Source organism: Sarcophilus harrisii, chromosome 3 (assembly GCF_902635505.1).
Source record: "Sarcophilus harrisii chromosome 3, mSarHar1.11, whole genome shotgun sequence".
Classification (NCBI taxonomy): domain Eukaryota; kingdom Metazoa; phylum Chordata; class Mammalia; order Dasyuromorphia; family Dasyuridae; genus Sarcophilus; species Sarcophilus harrisii.
The window spans coordinates 165,368,322-165,396,102 of record NC_045428.1 but is presented as its reverse complement, the minus strand read 5'-3'; the positions used below and the strand labels follow the sequence as shown (position 1 = coordinate 165,396,102).

Genomic DNA, 27,781 nt, shown 5'->3' with positions numbered 1-27,781 from the left:
CAGATTAACAATTCTGGTAAGTATCTGAGACTAACATCATTTCGTGGAACTCGAACAAAACTTTTCTCAAACAACAGGATACATTCAACATGACAGCTAGATAGCACAATGGACAGAGAGTGACTGTGAAGTTAGTAAGTCTCATCTTCTTGAATTCAAATCCAACCCCAAACACTTACTAGCTGTATGTCCCTGAGCAAGTCACTTAATTCTGTCTTCCTCAGTTTTCTCATCTATAAAATGAGCTGAACAAGGAAATGGCAAACTACTACAGTATCTCTGACAAGAAAACACCACACAAGGATCACAAAGAATTGGATATAACTAAAACGACTGAGCAACAATACTGTTAACTAACATATCTCCCTTGGACCTTAGTACCTTCAAGTTCAAAGGATTCATTAAGTACTACTATGTTCCCAGACACAAGACTTTCTACCTTCTTTCTCCTCTTTATCAAGATGAAACACACTTCACAGTCAATCCCTGCTTTACCATATTCACTGGATTTGATCATGGAGTTTCACAAAGAAGTCCTAGAGAAGTGAAGAATATATTTTGTACTTATTTCTCTCTAAGCATAAGAAAAATTAACCATAGTGTCAAATTAAAACTAGATTGTTAGTTTAATGAAGAAGCAAGTCTTATCTTATTCTTGACACATCTAGCCCAAGTTTCTGTACAGAGTGGACACATAAGGTTTACTTAATTGATATGAATTCACATTACAGGGTTACAATTTAGAAGTAAACATCTAGCATGCTATTGTGAAAAATTATCTGTGGAATCAAACTACAAAAAATAAAAACTGCTAACATGTGTACTTCCAATAAATCTGCTTCTTTTCCATTAAAAAGTATTTAAAATGATACTAGATCACATTTAAAAAAAAGAAATCTCAATCAGAAAAGTGTCCATGAAAAAGAAAAACATTAATAGATCTCTCACTGAAAACACAATGTAAGAATATCCTCTCTACAATCTTGATTTTATGTTACTTTGCCTTTTATAATGAGTTGTGGATTTCAGATCAGCATCTTAAATCCATATATTCCAAGTTCTAACTATATAATGTTTAATTCCGTTCTTCTATGTTGAATTCCAAGCAATTTTTGATTAAAGACTTCAACTTCCTCTAAGACAATTTCTCTATGTAGCTTGTGGGACAATGGCTGATGTCTTCTTTGGGAATGAGTGAAACAGAAGGAGTATTGTTTGACAAGATAGATGTAATTTTGACAGAAATCTCTAAACTATGAGTGTTAGGTTCAAGCTTGCTCCTGAATCTATTTTGGCTGAGCTTTTTTTATCAAATAAAACAAAACTGTCTCCAATTTTGTTTGTTTTTTTAATTATAACAATAAAATTATTTTTCATTTAAATATACAAATATTCTGCTTCATAAATTTGCTTCTGTCTTAGCTCCACTTATTTCTCATTTTATTTTACTGCAGCAACCACAGAAATGTTCATATTTCCTTTGTTTTCAGAATACAATCATGTTTCCTACCACCTGTCCCATTATACACCTACTCAAAGTTTCTACAGGATTACTGTCACCAAAAGTATTTTTTAACATATATTTCCATGAATGGTAGGCACTATTATGTGCTTATTTTTCAGTGTTTGAAGATTCTGTATGAGAAATATATTGTATTCCCTCATTTTGGGAAAATTTAAACATAAAGTTCTAAATATGCCTCTCCTCCCCTGATTTATCAATGGCCTGGCTTTTAAAAGAATTTGTTAAATTAACTAGCTATAATTAAATTTAATATAATAAATGATATCTAAATAGTATTTTAAGGATGTGCAAAATGGCTTCTATGTATTAATTTATTTTAGCCTCACAATCATCCTATAATGTAAGCACTATGGGTTATTGTGCTCATTTTACAGATAAGGAAACTAAGGATTAGAGGTTTGCCTGTGATCACATAGTTTTTATCACAGAAATAGGATATGAACCCAGATCTTTGTGATTTTAAGTCCAAGTTAATACCAACAACAAAATACAAAATATCTCTAAAAATATAAAATAAAATATCTGCTCCTGACAAAAAGAGCAACTCTCTCATCCTTTGAAATCAGGGACACTACTACAAGAATGATCAGAAAAACACTATCCATTGATGCTGCTTCACAATTACAACATTACTAAATTATAACCCAAATCCCACATGTCATTTGGCGAATCACTTATTAAAACTATTATTCTTATAGAACTAATGATCCTTTAGACCATTTCCCTCAAAAATCACATTTTTGTAAAATTAAGATATAGCCACCAATGATAGATGGGTGTGTTTCAACTCTATCAGAACCATCAATCACATATCCAACTTCTCCATCTTTATCATCTTGCTTTTCTTCCTTCCCCCTAACCTTAGTTTATTTTTCCTTCTCTTCAATGTTCATCCAGGTAGATGGTATAAAGATATGGCTGATCTCCCTATTTGTCTTCCCCCATTTTCATCACACATCAACTACCACAGAGAAACCTAAAGTCCTCTGGCCCCTTCAGAGTCAATGTGGAAAAGTTGGTTGGGGACTTGCTATAACAGCTAAGAAAATCTGTTGCTTCAATCAAAACTCTTTGGCACCATTTTCCCAAAAGCATGTGCTCCCATTATGTCTAATTCTCACAATATTTCAAACTTCTTATATCTATTATAGTAATCTGTGATCAGTGATCTTTGATGTCAGCATTGTAAATGTTTTGGGGTACAACAATTGCACCCTCATAAGAGGGCAGATTTCATAAATGTTATATCTTCTAACTATTCCCCATCCTCCCCATTACCTGTGATAAAACAATATTAAAATCAGGCCAATTAATAACTCTACCATGGCCATTAAGTGTCCAAGTAAAAGGAAGACTCAATCAATGTAGCAAACTTCAATGTTGTTTTATTTTAAGAAATGTCCAGACACCCCAGTCTTCAGCAATGACCACCCTGCATAGTCAGCAGCCATCACTACCATTTAAACTGTCACCACATAGAACGTGTTACCTTGAAAAGCTATAAGTACTCCCTCCACTTTCCCACTGAAAACACTCTCATATTTTCAAGGGAAACCTGGAAACTACTTATCAGAGATGCCATAGGAAGATATTGATTGAGGGATAGGCTAATATAGACACTTTCCAAAATTCCCTAGTAATGAAAGTTTGTGAATTTCTCTAAAGATTTCTTCCTACATAAGTTTGGAAAATCCAGAATTTGAGGGACATATATTTCATAGCTACAAGGCAACTTTGCCCATGCTACTATTTCTTCATATTTTTTCATTTAACAAATTATAATTTATCTGAGTCTTTAAAAATTACCTACTGGTTTTCCAACTCCATTTGCTCCATTCTTATATAGGCCCCTCAGCTCTTCCCTTCACAGCAATGATCTGTACGAACTCTGCCTCTGACTATGGCCTGCCTGGAGCTCCATCCTATCACCCTGGCAAAGAAGGGAACCAGCTTCATTTGGCATGAATGATTCTTAATGAAGCCATATTAGCTTTTAGTGATTACTCTTTCTCTTTCTAAATAGTCACAAGCCAACGCTTTATTTAGCAGTACTAACTGCACAGTGCTAGGTTTCTGGGTAATATCTCTGGACTTGATTTCTAAAATTCACTGTAGGTTTAAGAAGGCACAGGCTTCCCCCCTTCCCAGACACTCATGGCACTGTGAAATTGGAACTAACTACCAGAGCTGCATGGGGAATGACTGTGATGGGGTAACAAAATATAACATAAATAAAAATCTGACCAAAAAAAAAAAAAAGCAAGACTGAAAAGTTCAGATTCTTTCTCTGTTCACGGATCTCATGAAGGCTTTAACTTGGGTTGTATATGAGATGAAACATCAAGCCATGGGCACATGGAAACAAAATTCTGTATTACAGAATGACTATGTAAAAGTCATTTTATTGATCATAGCCCAGTCAACTCCCCAAAATTCTAATTCTTAAAGAAGTGTTAAACTTGGGTCACTGGAAGGAGTTTATACACCAATGAAATGTGGAGTCTGTATCAACCCAGGTCACTCTATGAGGCTGAAATGAAGAAATGTATGTGAATGCTTTACAAAAGTTCATTATCACCCTTGGCTCATTCTGTTAGGTCACGAGATGTTCTGAAGCCATTGAAATAAATAATAGCAGCTAGTATTCATCTCCTTAAGAGTTACAAAATATATGTTCGCATTTGTTTCTCACAATAGCCCTTGTTAGATAGTTGCTCTCAATGTCCTCATTTTTCAGATTAAGAAACTGAACATGAGAGAGATTCAGTGGCTTTTCCAGGGGCTCAGAAAGCCAGTTGGTGTCTGAGGAAGAATTTGAATTTGGGTCTTCCTGTTTCCCAAGTCTAATAGTATATTAACACTAGGAAATTCTTCTCGCAAAAGGTAAGATGCCCAACAGATTTCAGCAAGATTTCCTATCTGCCTTTTTAGAAATAGATGTTACCATCATTTTTACTTTAAAACTAATTTTCCTCCTTGTTGAAATTCAGATCCTTCCTGATTTTCCTCTACCCTTTATAGCTAAGTCAATTTGTCAGTTGTTCAACTTTGAAAAGATAAGAGACTTTTGGTTCTTCACTGCAGGAAAATGATTTTTATGCAATTCCCATTCTCCACCCTCCTCAACTCCCCAATTCTGGTAGGTGAAAGTTAAAGATACCTGGGTTTGTGTAAATCTGGAAATGTACCAGTAAAGTAGAGGTTAGAGTGTTTGTCTACATGAATTAATGGTCAATAGTTCCTGATATTCAACATTCAACATTATCTTCATGTTGGATTAAATTAAAATTTTTTTACACCAATGCCCTTTCTGCCCCATCTTATCCATATAGCTCTAGGAAGGCTCTACTAATGAATCCCACTTTAATTATATCTTTACTTTGCGGCCCTGGGCTTGCACTCAACTTAAATTAGGACCTTTGTTTTCTTGAGAAAGTCTTAAGAGCTGAAACCAGTCTCCTAGAGTCAAGAAATAGTGATAAAAGAAGCAAAGAAAACACTAAATAGTTGCTAAAAGTGATTAGAAAGAAAACAGGAAGAAACATTGTCCTGGTATGTCTGGCCTTGAGAAGTGGAAAAACTGAGTTATTAGAGGGGAAGGGAGGGATAAAGGATAGGGAGAGGACAGAGGAGGAGGAAGGGAGAAGAGAGAAAAGATTCCTTTGGCAGAAGAGAAACTGGGAACTAGAAAATTTTGATTTGGGTAATTTCCAAAATGAAATCTTAACACAACTTATTTTCCATAAAGAAATAAATCTATACCCCAAAGAGGAGGGTTGTTTTGTTTTGTTTTTTAAAGAACCAATAAACTATGAAAACAACTTTTTGTTTTCTGTATATAGTTTGCTTGTGTTCCAGTTCTTGGTCAATGTTTCTGGCTCTTTTCTTCAGGTATATTCAAATAAGCTCATATTGAGTTTCACCTTATCTTTAGAAAGAGCTATCTATCATTAAAGAGATCAAATAGCCTAAATTTGATCCTCTCTCAAATCAAATAACAACTACAGTTTCAATTCTGTCTCAAACATCTAGTCTCCGACAGAATTAAACAATAATTAAAATCCCACTAATCACCCCTTTAAAAATACCATAGTTATTATTTCTTCATTCTATAAAATAATGCAAAATGTATCTCCTTTTATTATAGTCAAATTAAAAATCACTTATAATTAATATTAATCTTGTGAGATTACTAAAACTGTCTGATATTATAATTAGAACATAAAGCTTATATAAACACAGGCTCAAATGAAGTAATATATGTAAGCATTTTGTATAGAATATAGAATTTTGTTATAATAAGCCTATAATTTTTGTCAATGATGAGCTTATTAATATGGAGTTGTTATAACAAAAAAATCTTCCATTTAAAAATATCACAAATTAAAACATTTCTAATGGTTTTAGCAACAATTATTTGTAGTTTTGGTAAGACTTGGGACTACAAACTATAAGAAGCCCAACTTTAGAAAGTGACAAATACACATATACAAGGTGTCCCAAAACTTAAAACTTAAAATCACACACTTTAAAAAAATCTTCTGAGACATCCTGTCCATACATTATGTGTGTGCTTAATAAGAATAGTGCATACCTTTGATGTTAACAATCTAGTGACATGGGTTTCTTCACATACATGTTTCAAACACTTCTATATCTCTTTGTGAGTGTTCAAAGATTTCAAAGTAAAGTTCAAGAATGAGTCTTTCATTTTTTAAAAATATACATGGTCAATGCGGAAATTTGTTTGGCTTGACTCCACAGGGGCTTTGTTTTTTCTTGCTTTCACAACTGGGAAGAGGGAAGGGAGAAAAAAGACAGATCTTAATTTTTTTTTCTTTTTTTAAATCTTTTCCATTTTTTTTAATTAAAGTTTTTTATTTTTAAAACACATGCATGGACAATTCCTCAACATTAGTCCTTGCAAAACCCTGTGATCCAATTTTCCCCTCTTTCCCCCATGCCCTCCCCTAGATGGCAAGGAGTCCAATATATGTTAAATACGGTAGAAATATATGTTAAATCCAATATATGCATACATATTTATATAATTATTGTCTTGCACCAAAATAATCAAACCAAACCAGCAAAAAAAAAAAAAAAAAAAAAAATAGAGGGAAGCAAAATAAAATGCAAGCAAACAACAACAAAGTGAGTGAAAATGCTATGTTGTGAACCACACTCAGTTCCCACAGTTCTCTCTCTGGATGTAAATGGCTCTCTTCATCACTGCACAATTGAAACTGGTTTGAATCATCTCATGGTTGAAGAGAACCATGTCCACCAGAATTGATCATCATATAATCTTGTTGCCGTGTACAGTGCAAATCTTAATTTTTAAAATAATAAATGTCTTTCAAAAGTATTAAAGTAAATATGGCGGAATGCTTCTATTTCTGACTCATTTTATTTGATTTCTTTTCTTTCTTTTTTTAAAAAACATATGTAAATTTTATTTTATGCACACCAAGGATAATTCAACAATTACATTAATATAAGAAAGGTTAGCTACAGTATGAAATTTTTAAATATATATATAATAGTAGAAGAATTTAAACACTCCATTATCAGGATATTATAAATCTTTTAGTTTAATTCCATCCAGCCCACTAGGTGATATTACCATATTCACAGTGCTACAAGCTCCAGAATAATTCCACCATAGCTTACCACCTCCCTCCATCAAAGAGGATATTATGACGGAACCTTCCCATTCAAAGTGGAGACTTGAAATTTAAGAGCCTTAATAAAAGAGGCTATGGATTAAGGACAATCAGATTCATTTAAAAACTTGTTGCTAACCCATGATAATATATGAGAGACAGTGGGGGAATAATGTAAAAGGTTAAATCAAGTAGAATATTCACTTTGGAACCAATTAGGAGACTCTCCCTTTCCTGCTCTATGGCAAGGGTTTTTTTGTTGTTGTTGTCATGGACAGATCCCTTTGACAGTCTGGTGAAGTCTATGGTTCTCTTTTCAGAATAACACTTTTAAATGGGTATAATAAGCTATATGTATATAAGATTACAAAGGAAACAAAACATACTGAAATAGTCATCAAAATGTTAAAAACAACAGCAACAACAATATCAAATACACGAATTTTCTCTGAAATCTATGCAAGAACTGGGGCCATAAACATCAGATTCTAAACATAGAGATGTCCTCTATGGATATGTTTCCCCCTCCTGTTCCCACCATTTCTCCCCACCTGTGTATGTATAGACCTCCCTTTTTTTGGCAACAAAATGGAACAAAAGCATATTGTAATATAATGGTTTTGTCTTTTTCCCTTTTTTCTTCCTCCCAGTATCTATCCTCATGTTCCAGATTAAGAAATCCAATTGCTGTAGACCCTCTCTTGCTCTAATTAATGGTTAAATATATAGAATCATAAGGGTACTTGATTCTCTCTTTTTAGTATTAGAAAAATAAACTCCTCTCAAAAAGTATTATGAATATGAACAGTACAGTCATGCAAACTAGTTGAAATGTACAAAATAAATGTTTTTTTAATTCCTCAAAGTTAATAGATTAATGTGTCATATATATAACAAATTAAAATCTCATATTCCTTGTTATTAATTTTTTAAGACTAGGTTTCCCTAACTCTTGCAGGCTAAAAGTGCAAGGAAAACTTAAAGGGTCCCAAATCCCACTATTTATTGACCCAAGCAAGAGCTTTGACTTGTTCCAATTCCCAGCCTGGGCCCCTTAAATGGCCCTTTCTTAAATAACTTGGTACAGATCCCAAGTCTCTTAGGACTGCCTCACCAGGCTGAAATTATTAAGGACACTCGATTGGCCTGGCCCAGTGCAGTTCAGAATTCTGTGACAGGTCAGCTGGTATTACTGAGGGAAAACAAACATGGTCACTACCATGCCTAGTTCTTTTTTTAAATTTATTTTATTTTTTTATTTTATTAAAGCTTTTTATTTACAAAACATATGCATGTGTAATTTTTCAACAAATGCCCAGTTCTTATTATTAATTTTAAAGCAGGAAAGTTGAATATTTATTATTTTTTAAGAAAAATATCAAATTTTGAATGAACAGTATAGACAATCAATTAACATGCATTATTAGGTGCCTAATATTTGCCATTCTTTACCAGAAAAAATCCCTCCCCCGCCCCCAAATCAAATAGTTCCTGCCTTCAAGTTTACTTTTTTTTTTTTTTCTGGGGGAAGGGAAAGAAGGAAGAGAAAATGGGAGGAGGAAAGAGACAACAGTTCCAAACCCTAGCTTTACCCTATTTCTAATCCTAGGCAAATTTTTTCATCTCTCTAAGCTTGAGTTTCCAAATCAATAAAGTTTAGGTTGGCACTTGCAGAATTTTTCAAAGAATCAAAATAGATATTGAATGCAAAAGTACCTTACAAATGTAAGGCACTGTTGAGGGTCCAGGAGTGGTGGACCCCAAAAGTATACTGGAGTTTCAGGCTAGTGTTGTCTCAAGAGAATTTATAGGTTATTGAATTTATATAGAATATATGGATTACATGCTGTCTAGAGGGGGGATAAAAAAATTGGAACACAAGGTTTTACAAGGGTGTATATTGAAAACTATCTTTACATGTATTTGAAAAAATAAAATATTATAATTAATTAAATTAAAAAATAAGGGGGTCAAAGATTTTGTTATGATGCTAAGAGCAGGCAAAATTCTAAGAGAAGTTAGCAAAGAGGTTTTAGCAATTAAGGGGAAACACAAGTTCGCTAGCAGAGATACTATCAAAGCTTGGCAAATGGGAGATTACAGGGCTAATTCTAATGGAAATTTAGGATTCTAACAGGCATTAGCTATTGAAATATTTAGCAAATGGACTAACCCCAAAAAAGGAGATCGCTATAACAAGGAGAATGACACCTTATTGTTGGCTAACCCTGAAAAGGAGTTTAAGCTAGTTGATGAAGTACATAAGTCCTTCCAAAGAGTATAAAGTAATTCAGGTTTTCTCTGCTACTTCTCACCTGGATGTCCAAAACATCATTAGAACTATAAATGGCAAACAAACAATTATTATTATTTTTTAAATTATTGCTAGCACCTAGAAGCAGCAACAGAAGCCAGCAGCAGCCAACAACCAGCTCTGACAGCTAGAAGGCAGCAGGCAGTAGGTAGCAGGCAGCAAGCAGCAGCAGAAGTGAACTCCTTATCATCTTCTTTTATTATGGATCAGTGGCTATAAATATGTTTCTCAACCTCTAGTATAAATAGTTAAATCCAGGAAAGAATGGCAGTGACATAAATTTCAAATTTACCACATTTTTATTAGAAACAGGGAAAAAAGAATTAGTTAATAAGTTGTAGGTATCTTTTTTTAAAGCATTTGATTTTTTTTTAATCAATAAAAGTCCAGCATTTTAATCGTAGGAACCAGATATCCTGATTTCTAGTTCAGATTTTTGTTCAAGATGCAAAAGATAAATCCTAGAATAATAAAACTAGCAATAATGAATCCTAGATTAAGCCAAATTAAAAATTAAGGCTTTACTTATCCACACTTTACTTAAACCACACTTTACTTATCTGGATTCTCCAGAAAGTGAATCATCTTTAGAGTTTCCTTCAAATTACCATAAGGGGGAAGGGAAGAGATAGTGACAGGATGAACACTTGTTTTCAATCTGTTTATACCAACTAGAAGTTAATTTCACTTCATGGACAAGTTCTCTCTTCACTTTGCAAAGGTAAAACTAGAAAATTTAAAGAACAAATGATTTCATTGGGCTTCCAAAAACTAGACTTACCAGATACCTGGATAATAAAAGAGGAAAAGCAAATAAGAAACCACCCACTAACTCCAAATGCTTTAACCTTTGAAATTAAAAACCGTAACCAGATTCTAGCAACATTTTATAACCAATATCGGTGAGAAAAGCTGAGCTTAAATCTGACCTACTCTGTTTTTGTTCTTGACCTTCTAATATATTTAGCAGCAAAGTCGGTTATTGTGGCATCTTCTCTCCAATTACCTCAAATCTTCACTAAAAGAAAATTGCCTCCCTTAGCTTTTAACACAGAAAATTATTTTATTGTCCATGGTTTTTAAACTAAACAAAAATTCATTGCTCAGTGACTTTTTAGTTGGCCTCCAGACCTCCAATACAACCTCCAGTCCATCCTGAATATCTCCTATACTGTTTTTATAATTGTCATTCCTCTTCCCAAGGATTTACAATGGCTTTCTGCTGTTTCAAGAAAAGATTAAGAGGCAGTTAGGTGGCTGAGTTCAAATTCAGACTCAGACATTTAACAGTTAGAAGTTGTGTGACTTTAGGCAAGGCACTTAACAAGAAAGAAAGAAAGGATCAATTATAGAATCAAAGCCCTCCAACATGGATTAATCTCCCTTATCTAAATTTCTCTCTCTAGTACAAGCTCTCCATTCACAGAATCAGATATTTAGCTCTAGGAAAAAAAAAAACACTGAAGCTCCCCTTAGTTTACTCTCTCAGCTTCCTAATTTTAGAGGTAGAAAAGACAAATGCAATCCCTCATTTGAAAAAATGAGAAACTGAGGCTGAGAAAGGTTAAGTGACTTAACTTTCAAGGTTAAGTGTAAACTGAGGTCACACAAGCAGTATTTGAACTCATGAAATCTCTCCTCATAGAATCATAAGATCACAGAGCTAGAAGGCATTTCACAGACCATCTTATCTCATCAGATCACAAAGGCAAAAAATTGGATGAATTCTTCATCACACTGATGGCCAATGAAATCTAGAGCAGTTCCATGACCTATTCAAGACCAATAGCTATCAGACCAGTCTCCCCACTATTCCCTGAACTATTTTCACTGTCACCTTAAAACCTGTGCTCATGTACTTCCCCCCTCCTCCCTCTTTAAATCCAACCTATCTTTCAAAGACTAAGTCAAGTCTGATCTTCTCTAGGAAACCTCCAAGGTGCAAAGGTGTCTTAAAAATGGATAGAATGCTGCACGTGAGCACCATGCAGCATGGCTGGACCACAATGGGGGCAAGTGGAGGGGAAGCAGAGTGTGAAGAATTCTAAATAAGTTCATGATTTCATGATAGGTTGTGAAAATGGGCTTTCAATGGCAAAAAAAAGTTTTTTTCTGTCATCTTATAGAAAAGCTGTTTGAGGAGAATGAAGGTTAATGCTGTGCCGAGAAACATCAGTCTAGCAGCTGCATGGAGAATGGATCAGAGGTTAGTACAATGCTGAGCAAACAGCAGCACTCAATTCACTCAATACTACATAATTGCTGATCTCTGTGACCTTTTAAAAAGTTAAAATATCCATCAAAACTAGTATACTCAGCATCTGTTAAATAACAAAAACAATCTTTTTTATTGCCTGAAAATACTACTCTTTTTTTAGCTGTTTCTACCCGCTGGCCCACTATACAGAACATGTGTAGTATTAGAAAGCTAAGTTGTGGCTAGGTTGTATGTAAATGCTTTAAATGAAGGAAGAGTTTGTATGTGAGGCTAGACCTGATAGAGGACAACTGCCCAGAAACAGAGTAAACTAATGATGCTACCTGAGAAGATAATAAATACTTAAGGATTAAATAATAAACTCCATGAAGTCACAGAACCAGTGACTGTGGGGACACTTTCCAGGATCATAGTTTCATGGTAACTTTTCATTTAATGACACTTCCAAGTCACCTTCTTCTCTTAATTGTAACAAAGCATCATAATTAAAGCTTGATACTCTTGCACAGGTTGAGAAAAAGAAAAAAAAGGCCTTAGAGTTCTCAAGTGTATATCACACATAAATGTAATTTAATATTCTGTCTGCTTGCTTTATTTTCGTTTCTGAACTGTCAAATCCAGTTTTAAGTGTTGTGTTTTGTTACTTTTTTTTAAAATACTATGAACCAACAGGGTTATGTAATGTGTCCATTAAAAGCCACAATGCCACATGGCACATCTGTCAAATTATAGCACATCTGTCAATGTGAGATTATTGCTACAGAGTAATGAAACTAATTTTTATTCTATACATGTCTAAAATTTTACTTGAACTTCACTGACTTTAACTAATTCCTAAAATCTTTCACAGTAAAATTATTTGCAATAATTTATTTTTATTAATTAATATTTCAAGTAATTTTAATATTTTAATTAATATTCATTTTATTTTTTATTAGTACAGCTTCCAAAAGAGATAAGAGAATTATGGAAATATAAAAAAACTGCAAATAAGAGACAGTGGAGAATTCCAGCTGGAGTGATGAATGCTCCCCAAGAAAGATAGTGCACTCTGAGGAAGACCAGATAATGCTATTAAGTGTTTGTGCCTGAAAATATAGATTCCAATCCTCTACTTGCCATTTCCTATTTGTGTGACAGCACCAGCACAAGTCATTTAAGCTTTCTTGGGTCTCAAGGGTCTTCATCTGTAGAAGATCTCTTCCAGTTCTAAATCTAATTTTAGAATCCCCAAAGTCCTAGGATGGTCATGGCCCTTATGTACATCAAGTATACCAAACTTAGCATTTGGCTCTGTTCCAAAAGGTAGTGTGGGTGAATCAAACAGGAGTCAGAAGACCTGAGTGAATTTCAATCCAAGTCACCTATAAAACACAGGCCCTCTAGTTCCACAGCCAGCTAGATCCTAGCTTCTTAAACAATAAGTCAAAATCCCATTTGGGAGTCTCATAATTGAATGTGGGGGTCACAAAACTATAATTTATTATTAGTAAATGTTTAATTTGTATACTTCTTTTATATGCCCATATGCTCAGGATCACATAAAAATTTCTCAGGCAAAAAGAGGTCATGGGTGGAAAAATTTTAAGAAGCTTGTTCTGGATTACATGATCTCTAAAGTTCTTCATAGCTCTGAAAAACTATAATTCAGGTACATGGGGTGATACACATTATCATATGAAGAAAAGATTTGCAAAATTTGCTTTTAGTAAATGGAAAATAAAATAAATACAAATCCTAAAATTTATGTACTCTAACACCTAATAAAATCTATGAGAACACTGAGATTAATACCACAGTCCTCATTTGTTTACTTTCTTCCCAACCCCACTGTCAACACAAGAGATTTCCTGCCAAATTAGGCCATCTGGTCAACTTATTGCTATAATTATGACTATTTATCAACTAAACTATTTACTAGAGAGGTAATTTTCAATTTTCTCTTTTACAATTAAGATTCACTCATTTTACAAAACTAAAATAAATTTAAATAGGTACTTATATAGCTTTTGTAAAGCATATCTTTAAAAATCTACAAAAAAAATTAATGAACAAATCAAAGATAAATTACTATTATTCAAGAAAAATACTTGAAGCTCTTACAACTGAAAATAATTGAACTTGTTTATTATGAAATGATTTCACAGAAGATACCAAATATTTTTTAATTCTTTAAGCCATTACTGAGTAATATTTTTAATCACTTAAAAATTAACAAAGTTGAAAACCTATTCAAACCAATTCAATTAACAGCAGCAAAATAGATTTTTACATGTAATTTTGAACATAAGTAAAATTTATAATATATTCCTTTGAGAAACATAAACAGGAAATACTCACATCACAGTAAAATTCATTTAATTTTTTAATTGTTAAAATTAATTTTAATCAAATATAAAACCTTTACCATAAATCATACTATATTCAATATGAACTTAAATTATATTTCTTATGTCCTAACAAAAAATATTACTGTTTCTTCAGGTCAAAAATACTGGCTTTAATAGTGGCAATCCAACTCTTCACTCTCAGATAGGCATATACTAACCAAAAGAAAAAGCTCAATATATTTGATATTAAAGTATTTAATATTTTTTAGCAGTGGAAATACTACTGATGATAGACATATAGTTTCTACTTTGGCACATGCTTCATTAAAATTTAATTAGTACCTGGGTTTAAATAAACCTTCTCATGACCCTATTAAAGTTCCTTTCATTAATAATGCAATGTACTTTTTTTAAAAGACTATTTGTAAAAAATTAAAATTAAATACAGGTGTTACTGAGACTGTCTCAGGAAAGTTACTGATCTTAAAAATAATTTGTGATAAGGAGAAAAATAATTTTTATTTTAAGTTTTAAAAAAATTAGTTGGGTGATTTAAGGAAATTCCAGTAATTGGAATTCAAATATCTGTATCCATAACATTTTAGCCTTGCATAGACTCAAAATTTTAAATGGATCTGTGATTTCATCAACCAAAATGTCCCCTCCAATAATACAGATTGAAATCAATCCATCCCATGAGAACTGATGCCACGTTCTCCCATATTTGCCAAGAGGAGTAGGGGAAGGGAACAGCAGCATCTATTGATTGTGCTAGAAGCCTAGTTGTAGGGACAGCCTAACAGCTAGAAGCCTAATTGTCTCCTGTCTTTTCTGTATGTCCAATCTATCTTTTCTTCCTATCATACCCTATTCTCATGACTTCTTATATTCCTGTTCTTCACTTATCACCTGGCAAGCCAGACAACGAATTCTTTGGCCATATCAATTTCTGAAATGATGTAAAGTAAAAAATGGCCTTCACTTCTCTGTAGCCCCTTCATACTTGTGCAATACAGTGACAGTGATGGAAAAGAGAGCAAAAAGAGTATAGAAGCACATAGTTTTTAGACCACCTAATAAGCTTTACCTTGGGGATATAATTTTCCAATGATCATAACATCACAAGTGAGTACAATATCAGAGAAGCTAAATCATTTCAATCTTTCTTTCTTCCTCTCTTCCTTCCTTCCTTCTTTCTTTTCTTTCTTTCTCTCTTTCTTCCTTCCTTCCTTTTTTTCTTTCTTTTTCTTTTTTTTTAATCTTGTCATTCTTGCTAGAAACAAAGCTAGAAGGAAGAAGGAAGTTGCTATGAAACAATGGTACTCCCTGGAGAGGCAAACCCTTGGCCATCTTGTATTGCTGTGCTAATTTGCAAAAAAAAAAAAAAAACACTGTGAACAGAATTACAGTTTGTGAACCATCATCAACTGCAAAAAATGAAGAGGAAGAGAAAAATCTATGAACAACTCTGCAAGACCCTCCTAATTAAATCAACATATACTTTGGTATTTGGTGACTTCAATGCAAAGGCAGAACTACACTATCTAACTTCACAAAGACAGTAAATGTTGCAAGTGAGATTTCTTGGGCTCCAGTGTTTTTTCAACACTGAATATAGAAGAGAAAAGGACATACTCAACAAATCTAGTAGAGCCTAAAATAAATTAGACAAGGAAGAAAATTATTTCCTGCCATTTTCTTATTGGTTTTATGAAACTGTGTGTTAGAAAGAGAAGAGTTAGAATCCTGTGTTTTCTCCAAACTAGTGTTTACAGTCTGAGACACAGAAGAATAACATGAAGACTATATGTAGGAAGAAACTTCGTAAAGATGCAATACAAATTTCTGTGGATTTGACAGTTTTCTCCAAGGCTAACACTAATTAATTAGTCTTCACCTAAGCTCTAGGCCTAAAAGCTAGCAGAGTTCTTTAGGACACTGTAACTAAGCATTACTTTAAAAATCAGCAGCTGCCAGGATAGAAAGAATATCTCTAAAGCTTTTTATTAATGTCAAAGCTAACATGGATTGGTGTTAACAACTATTTTTCCATTCAACCTCACCTAGCAATACAGCATCAAAGCTGATAACACTTTATAGCCCAGTAATAATCATGGCAATCTTCAATTATTGTAACACAACACTTATAGTATCCATCTCCAAACCCAGATGTTTTTCTCAATGTTCAAACAAATATGCTTGTAAATTATATTGGCTACTGATAAAGAAAGTGAGGACATTTGATATACATTATTGAGATGATCTTAATATTACATCCATCAGGAACTGCATATGTTTAACTTACATCAGATTGCTTGCTGTCTTGGGGAGGATGAAGAGTGAGAAGAGGGAGAAAAATTTGAAACACAAAAGTTTTGCAAAAGTGAATGTTGAAAACTATCTTTGCATGCATTTGGAAAAATAAAATACTACTTTAAAAAACATTACTTTCTTCAAAGCTATAGGTTGTAAACATTTCGATTACCACTTTTATATGTGGAAGAGATTAGGTCAAATCAAGCCAAGAAGAAAATCTAGCTTCCCCATCATAAAGAAGAGATTGTATCTTCTCCTAAGAACTTTCCAGATATATGCACAAGATCAAAGAGTCATAGATTCAGAGTTCAAAAGAACTTTAGAATCATCTTGCCCAATCCACTCTTTGAAATATAATGAAATTGAAGTCCCCACAGAGTTAAGTAGTCACATAATAAAGCACACTATTGGGTTCTGAACTCAAGCACTCTCACTCTAAATCCAGCATTATTTATATAACATCACATTACTTTATGTTCCCAAATGATAAAATGAATAATTATAATCCCTAAATCATGAAGTAAAAATAGGACACAAATTACTAACCTTGGTTCATGACCGGAGATTCTAATTTTCTTATTTTTCCAAGTATCAAATAATTAATTATAGATATTTATCTAAGTCAAAACATAAAATATTTTAAGAAAACCTTTAAAAGTGAGAAAGTAACTTAAATATCTTAAGTTTAGAAAGTCTTAGTCATAGAGTATTTTATCTGCATAGAAATATATGCAAGTTAGTTCTTTCCTTCCTCAAAATGTAGTCTATAGATTAGTGATTGGTTATTTTCTGATCTTATCGATATCATCATGTTTTAGTTAGGACATGTATCCTTCTGAGACTTTCTTAAAAAATCTAGGTGAGAAATTAGAAGATCTTCATTGTCCTTAATCCAATGTTTAAAATAGGTTACAGGAAATCCTCTTTCCTCTGAAGGAAGATTAGTCAGAGCCAATAGGAAAAAGGACTTCTTTTCTATGTAGTCATTAGGCTTGTTCAGATACTGTAAAGAAAATATATTAATCAGTTCCAACCATACGGTAAGCAAACTGATCTACAAAAAAGGATAAAAGAAACAAATATCACACACACACACACACACACACTACTTCAAGTCTTCAATTGAGTAACTTGCACAATTCCTTCCTGCCTTAATCTTAGAGAAGGAATACAGATTTGGAGCTGGAAAAGAACTCTGAGGCTATCTAATTTAATCCCCTCACTTTATTTATGAGGAAACTAAGGCAAATAGAGGTGAAATGACTTGCCCAGTGTCACAAACATAATAATAAGCAGAACTGACATTCACACTGAGGCCCTCTGACTGTGCATAAAAGCTTCTTTCCACCATACCATCCTGCCTTCCTTCTTATTTAACAAAAGAGGCAACAGAATTTTACTCAACCCACTCATAGGTAACTCTAGCAGTTCACAATAAAAACACAGGAGATTTTTTAGTTGCTAAACTGCATCACAAGGATCCATTGTTTGTGTTGAATAATGACCAAATGATATCACTTCAGTTGGGCACACTTTGTCAGAAGGTAATGGACAAGGAGGATCCTATTTATTCACAGAACTTTTTTATTATCACTATTTCCCCACACTACCAATTAAGGGGAATGTGATTTTAATCTACCCAGTGTACCAGCAAGAATGGCAGTATCAGTGAGAACAGTTAAGAGAACCATAAGGTCCAAGTGATTCCATTGAAGAATTCAAATCACAAATTTCACCAGCAAATATTTCCAGTGACAATAAGATGGAATATCCAGTGATGTAGGAAGGAGCCAATAAGAATAAGAAGTAACATATCAAACCAAATATATTAAGTTTTTTAAAAGCAAATTTAACTAACTAAAACAATTGGATCAGCCAACGATTCTGAGAGCAATAAGGAATTATACTCAAAGGGTTATCAAACTGTGCATATTCTTTGTTCCAGTAGTGTCTCTACTGGGCTTATATGCCAAAGAGATCATAAAAAGGAGAAAAGGACCCACATGTATAAAAATGTTTGTAGTGGTAAGGAACTAGAAACTGAGTGGATGCCCATCAGTTGGAGAATGGCTGAATAAGTTATGGTATAAGAATGTTATGGAATATTCTTGTTCTATAAGAAACAATCAAGAGGATGATTTCAGAAAGGCCTGAAGAGACTTACATGAACTGATGCTGAGTGAAATGAGCAGAACAAGAGAATATTGAACACAGAAACAAGATTATATGATGATCAATTCTGATGGACATAAGCTCTTTTCAACAGTGAGGTGATTCAGGTTGCAATGGTCTTGTGATGGAGAGCCATATGCATCCAGAGAGAGGACTGTGGGGACTGAGTGTGGATCACAACATAGTATTTTCACTTTTTTTGTTGTTTGCTTGCATTCTGGTTTTTTCTCATTTTTTTTTCCTTTTTGATCTGATTTTTCTTGTGTAGCATGATAATTATGGAAATATGTATAGAAGAATTGTACATGTTTAACATATATTGGAGGGGGTGGGAGGAAGGGAGGGAAAAAATTTGGAATACAAGGTTTTAAGGATGAATGTTGAAAATTATCTATGTATGTATTTTGAAAATAAAAAGCTTTAATTAAAAAAAAAATTTAAAAAAAAACTGGATCAGAGGTAGACTACTTATCAATACAGTATCAAGGCTGACAACACTTTATAACCCAGTAATGATGATGTCGGTCTTCAGTTATTATAGTGTACCAATCGTGATATCCATCTGCACCAAGGTAAAAAGTGGCCAATGAGGGGTTAAGAAGACATTTTTTATCTTAGACATTTGTTATCTATGTGACTCTGGGCAACTCACTATACTCTGTCTGCCTCAATTTCCTCAACTGTAAAATGGGAATAAAAGAGCACCTGCCTCTAGGAGTGTTATGAGGATCAAATGGGGAAATACTTATTCTTAGCACAATGCTTGACAATACAGTAAGTATTATATAAATGCTTATTCCCTTCCCTCCTTCCTTTATCCTTCCCCTTCCTTCTATTGGTTCTTTCACCACTGACATGGTTCAAACCAATGACATAAATATAGACATCTGTCTTGTTAAAACTCCTAACTCTCTGAGCTTGGATCATCATACAAAAACAGGAAAAGTTCATGCTATATCTTGTTTCCAAAAAAAGTACATATACACAATATGTTTAACACTAACTAAACCATACTGGCACTACTTATATATATTGTCTTTTAAAAGACTCAAATGGTTTCTAATTTTATAATACTTATCAATGGTATATATGTCTATCTTATCTTTACTCTGGTACAAACAAGCCAAATCACTGATGTCATCAAATGCAAGATTCTGTAATCAAGATGTATCTGAAGAGTTTGTTAGCTAGATTTAGAGTTGCAAGGGATATTAAGAGGTCATTTGGCCCAACCCACTCACTTTACAATTGAGAGTTCTGAGACCCAAAGGAGTGAAATCATTGTCCAAGGTTACACAGGCAATAAATCCCCTGCCAAGCTGAGATTCTAGCACTCCAGATTGAAAGATCTATCCAGGACATCAAATCATCTCCCTTCAGAAAAGAAGGTTTCATAAATACTTTTCAATGATGAAAACTGGTTTTCTTGAATGACCTCTCCCCCCCTTCAATTTCATAACTGCTTTCCCTCAATATTCCAACTAGTTCTTTAATATTTATTATAAAAAGAACCCTTCTTCCACAAAATTCTACTCCTCTTCTTCATCATGGGGTCAAAATGACCTTAAGTTTTCATAGGCTAAAAACCAATGTAGGATATATGCTCTGGCAAATCTTATTTAGCTGGAAAGGTTCTAAATATAGGCCTAGAAGGCTTATATCTCAAGGAAGTCAAAGAGGTAACAAAAAGAGTCCATTTATATTATACTAAAATAATCAAAGTAGAAAAAAAAAAAACCTGGAAAAAACTAAACAAGTGGAAGTCCAACAACTAAGAAATAGTTGAAAAAACAGTATGTGAATTTAATGTCCTACTATTTCATTGTAAAATATGACTAACAATGTTAACAACAACAATATGGCTAGCATTTACTGTGCACCTGTGTGCCTACTATGTGCCAAGTCCTGTACTAAGTAATGTGCCACCTAGCAATCTAATGTTATTACTAAGTGTTATAGTATGGATAGAGCACCAAGCCAGAAATCAGAGAGACTTTTCTTCAAATCTAGTCTTAGACACTTGCTAGTTGTGTGACCCTGGATATGTCCCTTAACCCTATATGCTTCAGTTTCCTCATCTTAAAAATGATCTGAAGAAAGAAATGGCAAATCATTCTAGTATCTCTGCAAAGAAATCTCAAATGGGGTTACAAAGAGTTGGACATGACTGAGCACACACTAATATTACTATACTATCATATTACTAATATTATTATACCACTTGGCTACAAAACATTACTATTAGTGTGCTAATTAATATTATTAAAGTGCATTCCTGCAGCACTTTAAGGTTTTCATAGTGCTGTGTAAACATTTCATTTTATCTTCACAAAAACACAGAAACAACAGTTGCTTTTATCATTCTCTCCATATTACAGATGAGGAAATTTGAGTATGATAGACCAGGCTCCCCCACCTAGGGATATGTCAGAGATTGGATTTGAACTGAGTCCCTCCTTATTTCTGTGTTCTGTATTTCCTATATCACCAAGCTGTCTCCAATATGAGCAATCAAGATAAACATGGGAAGACTCGTACTAACTAAAGCAGAATGAAGCAAATCAAATCAGGAGAATAATATGCCCCAAACCTACAAAAGTGTAAATGAAAATACACTTTCCTCCTCACAGAAGACTTAACCTCTGGGTGAGTTAGTTTGCTTACCTGTTGCTTGTTACAAGGGAAGCTTCAATGTGCTAGGAGAGGAGGAAAAGAGTAGGAGGGTGAGGTAGATCCGGACATGATGGTGACTCAGAAACAAAAGATGTCAACAGAGGAAAACAACACTACACAAATGGACCGATGGCAGACTGTGTATGCTCTCATCCATATACCAGGCTAAATGTAGAAAGAGTGGTTCATCACAAGAAGTCTAGTCTCAAAATGATGGATGGTTCTGGTCCCTGGAGCTCATCATGAACATCTCCTAGAGGATGGAAGGACTGTGAGTTGCACATAGAGGAGAGCTATAAAATCAAAGATCTTTTCAAAAATTAAGAGTATTAAAGCAACAAATGACTGAGTCAAACTAAGGTATTCAGCAATCTCACCTACTGAGAACATAATGAAGAACCAGAAAGTACAGAAGACGGTCTCTTGGAGTAACAGAAATAACTGTCACAAAGGCCAAGCACCAGAGCCCATCAGGCCTCTTGGCCTTTAACATGCACACAAGTCTAACAAACTTGGTTATCAGATTTGTAAAACCCAGAGAAGATTAGTAATGTCCAATTAGAAAAGGGAAGAAAACAACAGGAGATATACAAACTTCAAAACACATCAATGTGAATCGTTAAATATAGAGGCAAACAGCCTTACAGAGTTAACAGGCCCACAAGAATATCAGAACAGAAAAAACTGAGTAGATTCTAAGTTAGCCTCTTTTCCTCCTAAATTTTCAACCTCTTCATCTACTCATTCCTTCTCTTTTGCCTTCAAATATGCCCAACTTTCCTTAGTCTTAAAAAAAAAAAACCTCACAGCCCTTTTTGTAGTGGCTAGAAACTGGAAACTGAATGGATGTCCATCAGTTGGAGAATGGCTGAATAAATTGTGGTATATGAAAATTATGGAATATTACTGTTCTGTAAGAAATGACCAACAGGATGATTTCAGAAAGGCCTGGAGAGATTTACACGAACTGATGCTAAGTGAAATGAGCAGGACCAGGAGATCATTATATACTTCAACAACAATACTAGATGATGACCAGTCCTGATGGATCAGGCCATCCTCAGCAACGAGATCAACCAAATCATTTCTAATGGAGCAGTAATGAACTGAACTAGCTATACCCAGAAAAAGAACTCTGGGAGATGACTAAAAACCATTACATTGAATTCCCAGTCCCTATATTTATGCACACCTGCATCTTTGATTTCCTTCACAAGCTAATTGTACAATAATTCAGAGTCTGATTCTTTTTGTATAGCAAAATAATGTTTTGGTCATGTATACTTATTGTGTATCTAAGTTATATTTTAATATATTTAACATCTACTGGTCATCCTGCCATCTAGGGGAGGGGGTGGGGGGGGGGTAAGAGGTGAAAAATTGGAACAAGAGGTTTGGCAATTGTTAATCCTGTAAAGTTACCCATGTATATATCCTGTAAATAAAAGGCTATTAAATAAATTAAAAAAAAAAAAAAAAGCCTCAGTAGACCATATCATCCCACCAAACTAATATCCTATACTTCTCTCTCATAGTCTCAGAAAAAGCTTGCATCCTCTACTTCCTCTCATCACTCCTAAATCCTTTGCAATTTGTGTTTTAATGTTAAAATTCAACTGAAATTGCATTCTCCAAAATTACCAATGATTTCTTAAATACCAAATTGAATAGTATTTTCTCAGGTCCCAATCCTTTCTGACCCTACTACATTGGATATTTCTGATCATCCTTTCCTCCTGGATACATTTGATATTTTTGATCATCCTTTCCTCCTGGATACAATCTCCTCTCTTGATTTTTTTTTTTTTTTTTTTTTTGGACACTATTCTCTTCTGGTTAGCCTTCTCAATTTTTTTGTTTCTTTGATGGCTTATCATCCAGATCATATCCCCTTAACTGTGGCTACTTCCCAATGTTCTGCCCTGCCTAAATCATCTCTCCTTTTCCTCTATATCTCAAAAACCTCATTAACTCCCATGGGTCTAAATATCGATACTTATCTCTATGCAGATGACTCCCAGATTTATATATCTCCCCTGAGGTTCAGTTCTACATTAGCAATCACCTCTTGGCCATTTCAAACTAGATGCCCCAGAAAGCTCTTCTCCCTCTTTCAAACTTTCTTCTTTATGTCAAAGGTACCATCATCTTAAGAGTATAATCCAAAGAGCTTTTATGATACCTTGAAGGCTATTTAGGGGCATCTCAACTACTCAGTGCTGATGGAGTCACACTGATTAGTGATAAGGACATCTTCCTAGAGAAACTGGCTGAACATATCCATAGTGTTCTCAACAGACTATCATTAATCAATGCTGAAGTCACTGACTGTCACTGAACATATATCTGACACTGAAGTCAATCCCTCCCTAGCCAAACTTCCAACTGAAGAAGAGATTTTAGATGCCATTAGACTCCTCTTGTGTGACAGAGCATCTGGTACTGATTCTATTCTAGCTGAGATTTACAAGACAAGGGTCTACTAAGCTTACAAAAGCTGCCTGAAATTTTCCAAGTTATATGACAAGAGGTTTTCTCCCAGGAGTTCAAGAATGCTTCCATTATCCATCTCTATAAAGGAAAGGGAAATAAGTTGTCCTGTGACAATCACAAAAGTGTCTCTCTTAGTCACTGATAGGAAGATACTTGCTAGGGTCCTCCTCAATAGGCTAATCGTTTACCTGTAAGGTCATCTATCCAAAAGCCAGTGTGGCTTCAGAAAGGGCTGAGGAACTGGCATGTTTGTTGCCCACAACTTCAGGAGAAATACCAGAAGCAGAATAGAAATCTGTGCACAATTCTGTTGACCTGACCAAGGCCTTTGATACTGCCAATAGAAAGGGCTAGTGGAAAACCATGGCCTGTTTGCACAAGTTCTGGATAATGAATGATGCTCTGGTGCTTTTCCAGTCATCAAAAGAGCGAAACAAGGCTGTATACTTTTCAGCAATGTTGTTATATGCCTTCAACAAGGACAAAAAAAGAAACCAAAGTCAGTTATTGCACTGATGGTATAAATTATTTAACTTGAAAAGGCTACAAACCAAAATTAAAGCAGAAGAAGAATTGGTGTGTGACTTTTTGTTCATAGATGATTGTGCTGCTGAGGCTGAGATGAAACAAAGTATAGACTAGTTTTCTGCTGCTTATACTAATTTTGGCCTAACTATCAAGAAAATATCCACCAGCCAGCAATATACCATCCACACATGGAACCATTAGTTATATTAAATGGAAACTCTTTTAATGTTGTGGATAAGTTCACTTATCTTGACAGTATACTTTCCAGGGATGCATCTTTCTTAGATGAGGATGACATATGCACTGCTAGAGCTAGTTCAGGGTTTAGGAGACTGAAGGAAAAGTGTGAGAGAGAAGTATTAAGCTGTCTACCAAACTGAATCTACAGAGCCATTATGCTGACCTTGTTGTATGCCTATAAAACAAGCCATACCAGAAAACTGAATCACTTCCATCCAAATTGTCTTAGGAAGATTCTGAAGGTTACCTGGCAAGATAAAATAACAGACATGGGGATCCTTTCTTAACTTGCCAAACATTCAAACTCTACTGCAGAGAACACAACTCCAATGAGCTGACCAGGATGTTTTAAATGCCAAACATGTTTGTCTAAAATACTATTTTATGGGAATTCACACAAAACAAGCACTCATGTGGAGATCAGAAGAACCCATACAAGGACACCCTCAACTTGATTATATGATGTGGGAGACACTGGCACAGGACCACTCAGCATGGCTTCCCTGCATCAAAAAAGGTACTGTGCTCTATGAGCAAAGCAGAATTGCAGAAGCTCAAAAGAAACATGAAATATACAAATTTAGAGATACCTCCTCTCCAGATGTTCATATGCACTACTTCTGTTCATGTGCATCAGTTAATAAAGACTTTCAGAGGTCATATTGGTCTGATCAGTCACAGTTGGACACACTATACTTTGACTACAACATAATGACATCATTTTGGTCTTCTGAGAATGAAAGACTACAACCAATCAACACTATTATTCCAGTCTCTCAACATCATAATGTTGGCATTATCTTAGACTTTTCACTTTCCCTCATCTTATTTATCCAACTAGTTTGCTGAATTTTGCCATTTCTACTTTAAAATGTTTCTTGTATTCAACACTTTCTCTCTACTCACAGGACTACCTTAGCTCAGGCATTCATCACCTTTTGCTTAGATTACTGCAATAGCTTCCAAATTGTTCTCTCACCATCCTACCCACTCATACCAAAGTAATATTCCTTAAGCACACACCTTATCATTTCACTGCCCTATTCAACAAACCCTCTTACCTATAAATAAAACATAAATCCTTCATATAGCTTTTAAAACACTTTACAACCTATCAAATGGCAAGAAATTCATAATTTATGCCACCTACGTAGCACATATACTAGCATTTTTACATGGACACTTACTATCTTTTTCGTCTTGATGTAAATTTAGTTTCCTGAACCTACACTTCTCCCACTGAAAATAAAAATCATTTTTTTCCAAAAATCATACAGATCTTTACATAGAGCTACTCTTTAAACACTTCCTTCTTGACCCCCATCTCATCCTACTGTTCTTGCAGCCTTAGGAAAATCTTTTTTTTCCACAGTGAATCTGAAAAACTTTAAAGGACCTAAACTCTGAATCCTTGACAGCAGAAACTTGCCTTCCTCTAGTAAGCATTCAGTAAAGGTTTACTGATTGACTGATTAAAATCATGGAACCCACACCTTACCTGAAGTATATATCTCTTCTGTATCTTTGACTTTTCTTCTTCCACAATGTCTGTCCCATTTATTCTTACCTTTCTTTCCATTCCCACCATTTCAGCAGAGGCTGTTCTCATCTAACATCTGTCCAATTCCAATAGTCATCCATGAGGTCACCCAATTGGCAAAGATTATTTTAAGTTTTCTAAACAACCCATACCCAAAGCACTGCAAGTTCCAAACTTTGGCTTAAAGACTTATAGGTACCAAGAGGAAAAAAGATCCATGTGCAAAAATATTTGTAGCAGCTCTTTTTGTAGTGGTAAGGAACTGGAAATTGAGTAGATGCCCATCAATTGGGGAATAGCTAAATGATGGTATGTGAATGCAATGGAATATTATTCTTTTATAAGAAGTGATAAGTAGACTGATTTCAGAAAAGCCTTACATGAACTGATACTGAGTGAAGTGAACAGAACTGAGCAGAACCAAGAAAATACTGTACACAATAACAAGATTGTATGATGATCAACTGTGATGAACGTGGTTCTTCTCAACAATGTAATGATTCAAGTCAGTTCCAATGGACTTGAGATAGAAAATGCTATCTGCATCCAGAGAGAGAACTGAAGAGACTGCATGTGGATCAAAGCATAGTATTTTTACCTTTTTTTTTCTTTCATGGTTTTTTCCCTTTTGGTCTGATTTTTTCTTGCATATGACAAATGAGGAAAAATGTTTAAAAGAACTGGATATATTTATTACTGTCTTGGGTAGGGAAAAGGTAAGGAAGGGAGGGAAGGAGAAAAATTTGGAACTTGGAACACAAAATTTTGCAAAAATGAATGTTGATCTGATGGACATGACTCTTCAACAATGAAGTGAATGAAGCCAATTCCAATACACTTTTGATGGTAAGAACCATCTGCATCCAGAAAGAGGATTGTGGGGACTGAATGTGGATCACAACATAGTATTTTCACCTTTTTTGTTGTTGTTTGGTTTTTTCTCTTTCTCATTTTTTCCCCTTTCTGATCTGTTTTTCCTTGTACAGCATGATAAATGTGGAAATATGTACAGAAGAATTATACACATTTAACATATACTGGATTACTTGATGTCTAGGGGAGGGAGGTGAGAAATGGAGGGAGAAAAATTTGGAACACAGGGTTTTTTAAGGGTGAATGATGAAAATTCATATTTGCATGCATTTTGAAAATAAAAAGCTATTACTAAATGAAAAAATTATTGCTGAAAACTATCTTTGCATGTATTTGGAAAAATAAAATACTACTGAAGGGGAAAAAAAAACCCTTATAAGTACAAGGAACTCATCATGTTATAAGGATATTGATTCTACTTATGGACAATTGCAACTATAAGGAAAAAATTTCTAACATTAAGTCAAAAATATGGCTTCTCTACCTGCCATACAATTGGTCATAGTTCTAAATAAGATCATAAAGAACATATTGTATCTAATATCTTTTTCATATTATAGTTCATAAGAGCTATAGATACATTAATATAAAGTAATTTTTTCCTTCCTTAGGCTAAACACTCCCAGTCCCTCAAACAGCCCTTATATAGCATAATTTCTTCCCTCTATTTTGGTCACTCTCTGAACAAAAGCTTGGATTGTGAATGACTTTCCTAAAATACAGCACTCAGAAATGACCATGATACTCTAAATAGGACTTAAACAGGCAAAGTAAAATAGGTTCATCAACTCTTTCCTTTTATATACTTTCTTAAGCCTAATCTTGATTTCAACAAAGCAGATATCTGATAGTATTAGATTCTTTCCCAGAAGCACCAAGACATTAAATGACTTAGC

General features: G+C 34.3%; 1 protein-coding gene and 1 long non-coding RNA gene across 2 annotated transcripts in view; both read right to left on the bottom strand.

Annotated features, from left to right (window-relative positions):
- Positions 1 to 27,781, bottom strand: part of ATP11A (ATPase phospholipid transporting 11A) — a 213,664-nt gene that overhangs the window by 172,177 nt on the left and 13,706 nt on the right.
- Positions 275 to 17,732, bottom strand: LOC116422285. Its single transcript, XR_004232857.1, has 3 exons — positions 17,670 to 17,732; positions 6,120 to 6,316; positions 275 to 3,455 (listed from the first exon to the last, which is right to left on the bottom strand). It is a non-coding gene; the product is annotated as an uncharacterized LOC116422285 (long non-coding RNA).